Source organism: Physeter macrocephalus, chromosome 7, assembly GCF_002837175.3.
Source record: "Physeter macrocephalus isolate SW-GA chromosome 7, ASM283717v5, whole genome shotgun sequence".
NCBI classification, from domain to species: domain Eukaryota; kingdom Metazoa; phylum Chordata; class Mammalia; order Artiodactyla; family Physeteridae; genus Physeter; species Physeter macrocephalus.
Window position 1 is genome coordinate 26,140,305 of NC_041220.1, and position 13,950 is coordinate 26,154,254.

The 13,950-nt window shown below is 37.4% G+C and overlaps 1 pseudogene; it reads left to right on the forward strand.

Moving 5' to 3' along the window:
• Positions 1-11,600: 11,600 nt before the first annotated feature.
• Positions 11,601-11,713, forward strand: LOC112065715 (uncharacterized; annotated as a pseudogene).
• Positions 11,714-13,950: the final 2,237 nt, after the last annotated feature.

Consider the following 13,950-nt stretch of genomic DNA (forward strand, 5'->3'; position numbering starts at 1 on the left):
TATTACTAGGTATTTTATTCATTTTTTTGCAGTGGTAAATGGGAGTGTTTCCTTAATTTCTCTTTCAGTTGTTTCATCATTAGTGTATAGGAATGCAAGAGATTTCTGTGCATTAATTTTGTATCCTGCTACTTTACCAAATTCCTTGATTAGCTCTAGTAGTTTTCTGTGGACCTCATGAAATTTAAAAATTTGTTCTGTGAAAACCCATTTGAAGAAGATGAACAGACAAGTTATAGAGTTGGAAAAATATTTGCAAAGTATATATCCAACAAAGGACTCGTATCTAGGATACATAAGGAATTCTCAAAACTCAACAGGAAAAAAAACACCCAACTAGGAAATGGACAAAAAACAAGAACAGACATTTCACTGAAGAGGATATATAGATGGCAAATAAACACATGAAAAGAGGCTCAACATCATTAGCTATTAGGGGAACATGAATTAAAACCACAATGAGCTATCACTACTTAGCTACCAGAACAACTAAAATAAAAAATAGTGACAACATCAAATGCTGACAAGGATATGGAGAAACTGGATCTTGCATACATTATGTAAATTTAGGGAGTATTATTAATATGCTGATTAGAGGCCTCAGCTACAGAAAAAAGTGCTGGTTTACAAGAAGAAGCAGGAATTAATCTTCTACCATTCCTGTCAGCCAGACCAGGAAGGAATAAAGCTAAAGAATGATACCTTTCTTTAACCAAGCTGCACTGCAGTACAAAAAGCTACTCACGTGTTCAGGAAAACAAAAACTGACTGAAAAAAAGGTGCAGAATACAGCATGTGAATTTTGAACATAACCTAAGAGTTAGCACCGTACTCTCAGGCAGAGGGGCCAGGGTGTACCGCTTTGGGACAGAATGCATAGCCTAGGTCAGAGGTCAGCTGGAGACTGAGTGGCCTAGAGAGCACGAGGGATTCCTACAGTTTGAACTGGACAGTCTGCTCAGCAGCAGCCAAACTTTGGGAAACTGCAACAAACTAGCAGAGGGCAGACCTAAGGAAGGCTGGTCCAAACTTTAGAAAGTAAAAGAGGCAGTGATAAAACCGAGTCTCCCTTATACAATCTCTATTTGTAAATGATTAGTACTCTATAATTTCTTGAGACCTTTAGTAACTGTACACACACACACACACACACACACACACATACACACACACACACACACACACAAAACACACAAAGAACACATACAGTGGGAGCCAAGCAAGTTGCAGGCTGACTTAGACACACCAGGCTCTGCACATGGCAATCTTTGCCTAGAATTAACTTTGCTTCTTGTCCCTCCTGCAAATAGCAACCAGACTGGGCGCAGCTCTACTGCCTGTTGATTCAGAGCCTCCCCTCACCACTCCATCTCCTGCTGCCTGGTTGCAGGAAGAGTCCTGATTATGTGTGCACATGGGGCCCAGGAGAATTGGAAGAAATAGGATGGGAGGGTAATCTACACATCTTTTGATTGTTTTGCCCAAAATATAGGTGTGATTAGAACAGTTTGGGTGTTGGCTACTTCATTCAATCAGCCTGGTACAGTTTAAGAGGAAATTAGAAATCAGAGGGAATGTCTTTGGCCCACCCTAAGCCAGATCATCTGTAATAGGAATTATGGTTGGACTGTTATCTCATGGTTTTCAAGATGAGGCCATTCACAGGTGTGGTTACTGGGATGAAGATCTTAGTATATTCTTCCTCTCAAAAAAAATTATGTTTCTAAAAACCATCACCATAACAAAATAGAGCTCTTCATTTAGGGAAAAAAAAAAATCTAGGGATAAAGATGAACTGTTTTTTCCAAATGCCAAATTTATATTGAAAGCAAAATCAGCATAACAATTAAAGAATGCGGGCAACAAAGACCTTTTCTCAGTTTTCCTTCCTTGTTAATAATTGCTTGGCTGAAATCTAATTACCTTTTCCAGGTTTGTTTCTCCCTAACTGACCTTGAGTTTTCTTTCCACGTTAGGCCCTCTCAGGGCTTTTCAGTGTCAGGGTGGTGGCAAAAGCCACAGCACTTTCCTCCTGACCATGGCCTCTTTCCTTTACCCTGTGATACATGCTGGCAGGCCTGAGAAGGTGGCTGGTCTACCAGATGTTCCTTTTAACGGCTATTCTATTCACGTCTCCCTTGAGGCTCTTGCACGTGGCCAGACACAAAAAGGAAGAAACTACTTGGTAGCACAATAACCTGCATTCCGAATATTTCCTTCTGCCTTTCCCCCTAGCCCCAGTCTCCCTGACAGTGGCTCTCTTCTACTCCTTTCCTGCTTTATGATGTTCTGATGGAAAACAATCTGCCAAGAACTTCCTTTCCTTCTTCTCGACTTTTTAAAACATTAGCAAAGATGTTCTTATGATACAGAGTCATCAGCACTTTTTCATGTTGTTTTTGAAATTCTTTAAAAAACTAACTATTGTTTAATTTGCTTTAGAAAAACTTCTTAACCAAACATTGAAAACTATATAAATCAGCACAGAGTTTTTATTTAGAGGGGCTAGTGGTTTACACATGGAAGTATAAAATTTATAAAAAGTCTCTATTTTTTTAAAAAGATTGGATTTTTACATTTATCTCTAAATTCTCTGAAAATTATTTTGACATATGATATAATTTACTTTGATATGATGAAAGTTTAAAACCTTTGTTATATTTTTCGTTATAAAAGCAATACGCCCTCGTTGCAAAATATAACATATTAAGAAGTTTACAAAGTAAAAAGAGAAGAATTCTCCTTTTCCCATCTCTCAAAACCCACAGCTAAAAAAACAAATTTTAAGTTTCTTAAAGAAAACTTAATCTGAAATATACACAATTACTTCTACTATTACTTTTACCTTCATTTTCCCATACATATACAAAGGTATATAACATACATAAATGCATATCTATGTACCCATTAAACATGCAAAATATACATGCATATATAAAACATTTTAAAGAAAATAGGATTAGGCAATATGCCACTTAATAGTTCATGAATATCTTATTATCATGGGCATTTTGAGATCTACTGCATTTTACTCAGCTGAGAGTTTTCCATATTAGGGATTTACCAAGATTCAATCAGCATCTTCTGAATCTACCTTTATACTGTTGATAATTTGGGGCTATTACAAAGACTGTTACAATGATTATTCTTATACATAGATCCTTATTCATTTGTACAAATATTTCTTTTGGATAAATTCCTAGGTACAGAATTGTTAGTCAAGGGTATATATATATATATTTGAAATGTTGATAGATGCTTTCAAAATTGCCCTCCAAAAAGATGACTTCAATATATACTACCTGCAACTATACATGAGAATACCTGAAAAATAAGGTTTTAAATGAGTCATGAAATAGGGAAAGAATACATAAGCATAAAACAACTAAAGGCTATTATAAAGCTACTTATGAGAATATAAAATAACATAGTATAAACAAAGACAAATATGATTTAAAAGGTATAGTAAATATATATTTGAGTAAATATGAATTTCTTTAAAAATGTAATGTAGGTACTGCAGATCTTTTTGCCAGAAAGATACAGTTTTGCACCATTATAAAAATAAATGTTATGAGTAATAAAGGATTTAGGGAGGGTACTGGTCTAGATTTTGAAAGACTGAAGACTAACCACCAATTTCAATTTATAAAACTTGTTGGATACTTTAAAAAACAGCTGTAAAAGCCATTTTGGGTGGCAACTGAGGAAATTTGAAAATGAACTAGATATTAGATTATACTATGGAGCTACTGTTAATTGTCTTAGGCATGATAATGATATGATGGGAAAATGTCCATGGTTCTCAGGAGGAGCATGTTGAAGAACTGTGGTCATGATGTCTGAAACTTACTTTCAAATGGTCCAGCGTGGCAAAATGTATCAATGTTTGAATCTAGAGAGAGGGTAAATAAGTGTTTGCTGTCCTATTGTTTCAACTTTCCTATGGTATTGAAAATTCTTAAAATACAAAGTTGGAGAAGGGACTTCCCTGGTGGTGCAGTGGTTTAGAATCCGCCTGCCAGTGCAGGGGACACAGGTTCGAGCCCTGGTCTGGGAAGATCCCACATGCCTTGGAGCAACCAGGTCCCTTCCCCACAACTACTGAGCCTGCCCTCTAGAGCCTGCGAGACACAACTACTGAAGCCCACATGCCACAGCTACTGAGCCTGCCCGCCTAGAGCCCGTGCTCCACAGCAGGAGAAGCCACCGCAATGAGAAGCCCATGCACCACAACGAAAAGTAGCCCCTGCTTGCCGCAACTAGAGAAAGCCCATGCACAGCAACGAAGACCCAACACAGCCAAAAATAAATTTAAAAAAATAAAATAGAATAAAAAAAGAAAGTTGGAGAAGAAGGAAAATAAAACGGTGAAGTTGCAGATCTGGTGTCGACAATTTTATTTCATTATGTTAGAGTCTCTGAGGAGAAAGAGAGGTGCTTTGGGGGAACCCACATTTGATTTAGATCTCTAAGTTTATATTTTAAATTACCATTTCTGTGTCCTCAATATTAGGCCAGGTAGGTTTGCAGGTCTACTATTACTTTTACCTTCATTTTCCCATACATATACAAAGGTATATAACATACATAAATGCATATCTATGTACCCATTAAACATGCAAAATATACATGCATATATAAAACATTTTAAAGAAAATAGGATTAGGCAATATGCCACTTAATAGTTCATGAATATCTTATTATCATGGGCATTTTGAGATCTACTGCATTTTACTCAGCTGAGGAGTTTTCCATATTAGGGATTTACCAAGATTCAATCAGCATCTTCTGAATCTACCTTTATACTGTTGATAATTTGGGGCTATTACAAAGACTGTTACAATGATTATTCTTATACATAGATCCTTATTCATTTGTACAAATATTTCTTTTGGATAAATTCCTAGGTACAGAATTGTTAGTCAAGGGTATATATATATATATTTGAAATGTTGATAGATGCTTTCAAAATTGCCCTCCAAAAAGATGACTTCAATATATACTACCTGCAACTATACATGAGAATACCTGAAAAATAAGGTTTTAAATGAGTCATGAAATAGGGAAAGAATACATAAGCATAAAACAACTAAAGGCTATTATAAAGCTACTTATGAGAATATAAAATAACATAGTATAAACAAAGACAAATATGATTTAAAAGGTATAGTAAATATATATTTGAGTAAATATGAATTTCTTTAAAAATGTAATGTAGGTACTGCAGATCTTTTTGCCAGAAAGATACAGTTTTGCACCATTATAAAAATAAATGTTATGAGTAATAAAGGATTTAGGGAGGGTACTGGTCTAGATTTTGAAAGACTGAAGACTAACCACCAATTTCAATTTATAAAACTTGTTGGATACTTTAAAAAACAGCTGTAAAAGCCATTTTGGGTGGCAACTGAGGAAATTTGAAAATGAACTAGATATTAGATTATACTATGGAGCTACTGTTAATTGTCTTAGGCATGATAATGATATGATGGGAAAATGTCCATGGTTCTCAGGAGGAGCATGTTGAAGAACTGTGGTCATGATGTCTGAAACTTACTTTCAAATGGTCCAGCGTGGCAAAATGTATCAATGTTTGAATCTAGAGAGAGGGTAAATAAGTGTTTGCTGTCCTATTGTTTCAACTTTCCTATGGTATTGAAAATTCTTAAAATACAAAGTTGGAGAAGGGACTTCCCTGGTGGTGCAGTGGTTTAGAATCCGCCTGCCAGTGCAGGGGACACAGGTTCGAGCCCTGGTCTGGGAAGATCCCACATGCCTTGGAGCAACCAGGTCCCTTCCCCACAACTACTGAGCCTGCCCTCTAGAGCCTGCGAGACACAACTACTGAAGCCCACATGCCACAGCTACTGAGCCTGCCCGCCTAGAGCCCGTGCTCCACAGCAGGAGAAGCCACCGCAATGAGAAGCCCATGCACCACAACGAAAAGTAGCCCCTGCTTGCCGCAACTAGAGAAAGCCCATGCACAGCAACGAAGACCCAACACAGCCAAAAATAAATTTAAAAAAATAAAATAGAATAAAAAAAGAAAGTTGGAGAAGAAGGAAAATAAAACGGTGAAGTTGCAGATCTGGTGTCGACAATTTTATTTCATTATGTTAGAGTCTCTGAGGAGAAAGAGAGGTGCTTTGGGGGAACCCACATTTGATTTAGATCTCTAAGTTTATATTTTAAATTACCATTTCTGTGTCCTCAATATTAGGCCAGGTAGGTTTGCAGGAACAAAACATCTCCATGACCACTAGCTATGCCTCCCAAATACACAGCATATATCCCAAGGGGGTCGACCTAGGAATATGAGGAACTGGGGAGAAACCGCTTCACTGCTAGAAAGACACCCGAGGCTCAGGCCTCCATGAGGGCAGACCACCAGGGCTGTCATCACATAGAGGCAGGACACTGTGACTTCTGACCACTCTAAACGTTGAGCCTAACACTAGGGAGTGGTCCAAGCAGAGGATGCTCTAGCTCATTAGCGCTCAAGCCAAAATTACTTAACTTGTCCAGACTATTTTAGATAGTGAATTTGATGGGTTGATGATGCTTGCATCCAGCCCTGGCTGAGTCAACCTTTCTGGCGTTTCAGACACTTACTCAGGGAAATAGAGTAGGAATTGGCTCTTAAAATAATTCCCATGAGCAATTTGCCACAAGATTAATAGCATTCTGTCATGAATACAGGATTTGGAGAAAACATATATATATACGTATGCATTTATGTATTTATATATTTACATATGTATATAGCATACATATATATACATATATATGCATATATACACACACATCTATGTATCCACCACCATATGAGTATGAGGTTTCATTATATATTTTTTTATCTGAAAAATGCAGCATTCTTAATTCTATTTATTATTATTTTTATTATTTCTTTCTTTCTTTATTTGGTTGCACCAGGTCTTAGTTGCAGCGTGCGGGCTCCTTAGTTGTAGCATGTGAACTCTTAGTTTCGGCACGCATGTGGGATCTAGTTGCCTGACCAGGGATCGAACCTGGGCCCCCTGCATTGGGAGTGTGGAGTCTTAACCACTGGACCACCAGGGAAGTCCTTAATTCTATTTAATATTGATTTGAATTAAACTATGCAGGAACAACTCATAGACTATTTTCCTCGGGACCTGTAGTGTGTTATTTCAGGGGAACTCTCTGCTATGAGCCTGTTTCACAGAAAATGGACGATGTTAAGTATAACTAAAACAGAGACTTGTTTCTAAACATTTCAGAGGTATGAGTAGTATCATTAAGTAACACAGTCCTCTCTTCAAAACTGGTCTCACAAGCAGAAAGAGTAGCCTTTGAGGCATGAGCAGCACAGGCAAGTCCCCTTTCTATCACCACATCTCCCATTCCGTCTGTCTTTCAAAGCCCATGGCTGACAAGAGAGTAAGCTCTCACCAGGTACTTTCAGAGGGAGCTCTCATCTTGTTTATAGCCTCCAGACTCTTCATAAATATAATTAACTTGATCTACAAAAAACAGTGAAACTTTAACTATTGAAAAACAGCCTTCCAGAACCCTAAGGTTTTCAAAATGGATTTGAACCTGGAAGTAACCCTGATCCCTCCATTCTTGCATACACACAAAATAATAATAATAAAACAACAGCAGTGATAATACCTGAGCATTGAGCAAAACAAAACAAAATAAAAACCAAAAACTTCCTCAATCTATACATATCACACCTGATATTCTGATGTGCCGAATATGATTTATTCATTCATTCACTTGTTGATTGATTCAACAGATACTTATTTACCAACTATAATGAGTTTCATTCAAGGTGGGGGCGGGCGTGTGGGGATGGCAGCAAATAAGACAGACAAGGTTTATTTGGATGGTTGAACAGGAAAAGCCTTCAACCTAAGTCTTGGAATGATGAGGATGCAAGGATCGAAGGACAAGCAACTCAGACAGAGACAATCGGAGAGCTAGGGGTCCGAAGTAAAAATAAACTTAGTGTGTTGATGGACAAAGGCTAAAGCATGGGAGCAAGCAAGAGAGTGGTAGGAGGTTAAGATCGGAGAAGTATTTAGTAGCCATAGGAAGAAGTTTTATTTTTATTCTATGTGCAGTTGGATGTCACTGGAGGATTTTAAGCAGAAAAGTCACTAATATCTTATTTATGTTCTTAAAAGATTGTTCTCGCTGCTTTTAGAAGAATGGACTGTAGGAGGCAAGATAGAAGCAGGGGACAAGATAGGAGGCTATTTCAGAGGAGAGCTTGGACCAAGCTTTTACGGCATAAATGATGCATTTTGATTGCCTGTAATATATATAAAAGACCACTATGTCAGCACAATGGATGAAGTAAATGGGAGAATCAAGGGAAACTGGAAAAAGCAAAGAGAGAAGATGAGGGAAGAAATTGGGAAGGATCTGAACCTAGGAATGGGCACTGTCTAATGAGCAGAGACAGAAGACCCTAAATAGGACTTCCATGAGCCTGGAACACCTTGTTATAGAAAAGTAAGGAAATGCCAGAAAGTATGATGATGCTCCAAACTAATGAGGGCATGTCCAAAGACCGTAGGAGTCTGCATGAAGGGGCAACCACTGGCAATATTCTAGGCCATGCATTCATCAGAATGAATACTGAATGAAGTGGGTATTACACGTCGAAGAAAAAGGATCCATGAAGGCCATATCGACACTGATAAAAATTCTTTACAAAGTCCAAGTGGAGGAGGAGTTATACTCTACAGAAAAAAAGTGCCAACTAATAAATGCAAATGCATGATGTAAGTAGAAAATCCCCATTTTTACAATCACTACAGTAATAAGTGATTCAGCAAGAACCAAAAATGGGTGCCAAACTTATTGGGTAAAAGATTATTTGGGAAAAAATATTTATACAGTCACAAGGTTTCACCCCAATATTAATTATTAATTTGAAAGGAAAACAGGTGCTTTTGTACCTCTAGCAGAATTCTGGCAGAAATGACTTTAACCCAACGATCGAAATCAACGTCACCAATGATGGGACAAACCAACATTGTGTGCCCGTGATGTAATTCGCTGAGAAGGGCCCACATCACCTGTACAGTACTCCTTCCAATATGTTTTACTTGCATTGCATCATAAGGAAGCAATTAAATCCAAATTGAAGAACAATCTACAAAAATAATTGGCTTGGACTTAAAAAAAATCAATGTCATGAAAGATAAAAAATAAAGGACAGGATAGTACTCTAGTTAGGGACTAAAGAAGCACGACAACCAAATGCACTAAGTTATTCTTCATTGGATCCTGGATTTTAAAAAACTAAGGCTATAAAGGATAGTATTCAGATAATTACAGACATTTGATAATGGGCCATACATAAGATAAAAGAATATCTTTGTTCACGGGAGATACAAGCTGTATCTCCTAAGGGCTGAATGATTATGATATCTGCAAATGGCTCAAAGAGAAATAAAGAAGCAAAAGATTAAAAATTAGTCTAGTTGGAGAACATACACAGTTGCTCATTATCTTCATCTTGCAAATTTTCTGTAGCTTTGAAATCTTTCCCAATAGAAAGGTGGTGAAAAGAAAACTACAAATTCTCTGCCTGCAGAAGCAGAGAACCGCTTTCTCCATCTCTTTCCTGTGTAGAACAGCATTGTGAAAGGCAGCTAAGTGTGGTGTTAAAGGCTTAGGCTCTGAAGCCAACTTCCTGGGCTCATATTTCAACTTTTTTACATATTAACTATGTGGCCTTGAAAAAGTTACTTAAATTCCTTGTACCTCAGTTTCTGAACCATAAAATGGAAATAAAAACAGCACCAACCACATAAAGTTTTTGTGAGGATTAAAGCGTTTAGAATTATGCTGGTAAACAGTAAGCACTCAATAAATGTAAGCTGTTAGTGTTTCACTTCCACAGTCACTAAAGACTGAATATCCTAAATAAAAGAAAAAAATGAGAGAATGAATCTTCTAAAATATTTATAATTGTAAATCTTACCAATAATCAAAATTATAATCTGGAAATGTGTTTATCATTTCTTACTCCCTGGTATGCTCCAAACTTCAATTTAATGTTTTGTAGTTTTTTTAATGAATAATTTTAGTAATACCTGCTTTGTAGGATTATTGTTATGGTTAGAAGTTTAAGAATACTCAAAATGATTACTCTGAGTAAGCACAAAAAAGTTAAATTATGCTTGGTATTCTCTATTAAAGATGACAGGGAAATAGTTAGGAAATATTTTCACTTAAAATAGTTCAAATTTTAATATTTAAATTCTAAGTTAACTCTTAAATATCCAGAAAGAAGATTGTACCAAATTGTTCATTTCCGGAGATCTACAGAGCTAAGGTATAGTATATTTTTACTCTCAATTATGCTTTAAAAAATATTTCCTTCAAGATGTGTCTTTCTGTTAATACCAAAATGGGGAAATGAAATAAAACCCAGGGACAAGCAAATGTATAAATCTTACAAAATATAGTACCTCCCCTCCCCAACATGACTCTGGGACATAGAGGGCTATATTCTTAGTGAAGGTGAAGTGGAAGTAAGCTTGTTCTCAACTCCAAAGAATTGCAAGAAAGATCAGTTCTCTTGAAAATGGCACTGAAAAAAGGGGGAAATGATGCTAAACATTTAGATCCACTATTCAGTCCATATTGTGGGTTTGTATCTGAATTCACATATTGTATAGTGCAAAAATCTCAAGTCAAGAATTCACTGTAAAGTAATCCCTTACTGATAATAACCCCAGGTTCCTGGAAGAAGCAAATAAAAATACACTGTAAAAATCCAACTTCCAACCAATCCTATGAGAATTCCTGCAAACAAAATTCTGAGGAAAATGAATAGCTCATAGTCAAAAATAACAAAATACATAAGAAAAAAAGTCACCAAGAATGAGAACTAGTGGAACACTATGTTCCATAAAACAGTTCTATAATAAATTCAGATTGTGGAGTTCTCTCTGGTGGCCTTAATGTGTCAATCTGGCTAGGCTGAGGTGCTTTTCCCAGAATTCCCTTTTTTGAATGCTTCCTGTTAGGGTAGGCTACAGGGAGGTCCTGGGATTTGGAAGGCAGGAGGGAAGCAGCAGCCATTTGGTAGTGCACACACACAGGTTGCTTTGCTGACTTACCTCAATGTGAAGCATCAGCAGGGCCTGCAATTGCTCTACCTTCCCCTCCATCCTTCTTTAGCTTTTCTAACTCCTAGGTAAAGCATGTATATATAGTTCTGTGACAAAGGACCCCAGCTTCTGCAGGATACCCTTGTCACCAATGACAGAAGCAACAAGAATGGACACATGTATCCGTCTACCCTCTAGGATTCCAGCCCATGCTGGTGAATTCCAGCCTGCTTATGATCTTCTGTTCCTGCCCTGTAGACTTAAAGCTCCAGATTCAAAAGTAGAAACCACAGCCTTGCAGAGACTACTTAGCTCCCCAAATTGCAAAAGCCAATTCCCTGTAACAGATGTGTGTGCGTTTGTGTGGGTGTGTATGTATTTCCTAGCAAGGGATTTATGGTTGTTGTTTGAAACTTGACTGCTACATTATCAGACACGAATTATAAAATGACCATATTTAATATGTTTAAAGAAAGGTGAATTGCTTCTTGGTCTTTTGGCTAAGATCAAAAGTAGTATCTGTTCTTATCAGTTTAATAGCTGATATGTCCTCTATCCAAGGACAATATATTATTAGAAAGGAATGAAGTACTGATACATGCTACATCATGAATGAACCTTGAAAACATTATGCTAAGTGAAAGAAGCCAGCCACAGACAGCCACATACTGTATGGTTTTATTTATGTGAAATGTCCAGAATAGGCAAATCCATTGATAGAAAGTAGGTTAGTGGTTGCTAGGTGCTGGATGGGTTAGGGGGAAATGGTGAGTGGCTGCTAAATGGTCCAGGGTTTCTTTTTGGGATGATGAAATGTTATAAAATTGATTTTGGTGATGGTTGCACAACTCTGTGAATATATTAGAAACTAATGAATTGTATAATTTAAATGGATGAATTTTATGGTATGTGAAATATATCTCAATAAAGCTGTTTTTTAAAAACAAAAAAAAAAACTAAAGTAAAACATAAAGTAAATAAAAGGAGCTAAAACTCAAAAAAAAAAAAAAAAAAAAAAAAGATGAGAAGGTTCTGCTTGTGCTTAGGATGTAAAAAGCTGCTAGACAAGGTTGCTCCCATTCTAACAACAAGAAAAAATTGTATAATCAGTAAAATTATAACTTTTCTAGAACTCACCAGAGAGATGAGGTCACAGGACAACCAAGTGAATTGAATTCCAGAGAGTGACAATCCCTTCTGCAGAGAAGTGGGACTTTTGCCTTTGAAGAGGGCATGAGTAGAAGAGGTCATTGCCATAAAGGTGGATAAGAAGAAATCAGCTAATATTGCTTGATAAATTCTTAAAATCAGTACAGGCTGATGAATCAGTTTAGAATAACTTGGAGTCCCTGACACAAAGAGAATGTGCACTCACTTGCAAGTTCTTTTCTGCAGGCTTCTACTAGGTCAAAACTAAGCACAGGGCAGAAGACTCGAGAAAGTCCCTGCTGATGTGCAATGGTAATTGACTGATGCGGGAGGAAAAATGCATAAAAGACTGCTGCTTCCCTAGATCCTTCTTTCTTTGGAGCAAAAGCTTTGTACCACTTGTTAGGGGCAGCAAAACTTTATGAAAGATCTACTGCTTGAAGGAAGGGTAGAAATAAAAGCTCTCTGCCTCTGGGGAAAGCACAGGAATACCTCTTGGGCTCAGATTCCTGTACGGATATAAATTAGAGGGCTGCTACCACTGGAGAAGGGGTAAGACCACCATAAATACAATGCAGAGTTTGGCTACCAGGAGGGAATATGGGCAGAATTGCAGAGAAAGTTCCACCCTCTGAGTTCCAGGGTCACAGGCTTGCCTGAGACTACGGGTGGATCAGGATAACTGATAACCACATTTGTCCCCACCACTACCACCAGGAGCCTACCATTAGTAACTATCAACAACAGTCTTCCACTGAAAAAAAAAAAGAGACTTCCTCTTCACTGCAAATGTTAAGGGACTACTGGAAGCTATGGGTAGAGCAGGAACACTGCCAGGTCACATGCTGAGCACAAGGTAACCATAACCCACTGCTGGCTGAATTTCAATCTTGTATCACACTGAAGATAACAACAACAACAAAATCCAAGTTTAGTTCAACCTGTGACTAGATGGACCCAGTGCCCCACACTAATGGCCTGACTGAAGAAGCAGCATGCCTATTTCCAGACATAAGGACTATATATGTCTCAGTGTCTACAGTTCTTCAATACATAATGTCTGACATTCAATCAAATATTTGAGTCACACAGAAAGACAAGGGAAGAACCTACCCATTGTCAAGAGATTAGGGAATCAACAGAAGCAGGCTCAGAGATGACCCAGATGTTGGAGCCCTCAGTCAGGGATGTCAAAATAACTAGAATTAATATGTTAAAGGATTGAGTGGAAAAGGTCTATAACATGCATGAATATATGGGGGAATTTTAGCAGAGAAGTAGAAAATATAGAGTCCAGTGGAAATGCTAGAAATTTTAAAAAGTAATAGAGATGAAAAAAATCTTTTGATTGACTTGTTAGCAGAATCAATACAACTAAAGAAAGATTTAGCAAACATAAAGATAGGCCAATAGAAATTATACAAACTGAAACACAAATAGAAAAAAAAGAGTGAAAAAAATATAATAGAGCATCCAAGAGCTGTGGGACAGAATCAGTCTAACATATATGTAACTAGTCTCAGAAGGAAGAGAACAGGAATTCTCTGGTGGTCCAGTGGTTAGGACTCCATGATTCCACCACAGGGGGCACAGGTTTGATTCCTGGTTGGGGAACTAAGATCCCACAAGCCACATGGCATGGCCAAAAAAAAAAAAAAAAAAAAAAAAGAAGGAAGAAAAC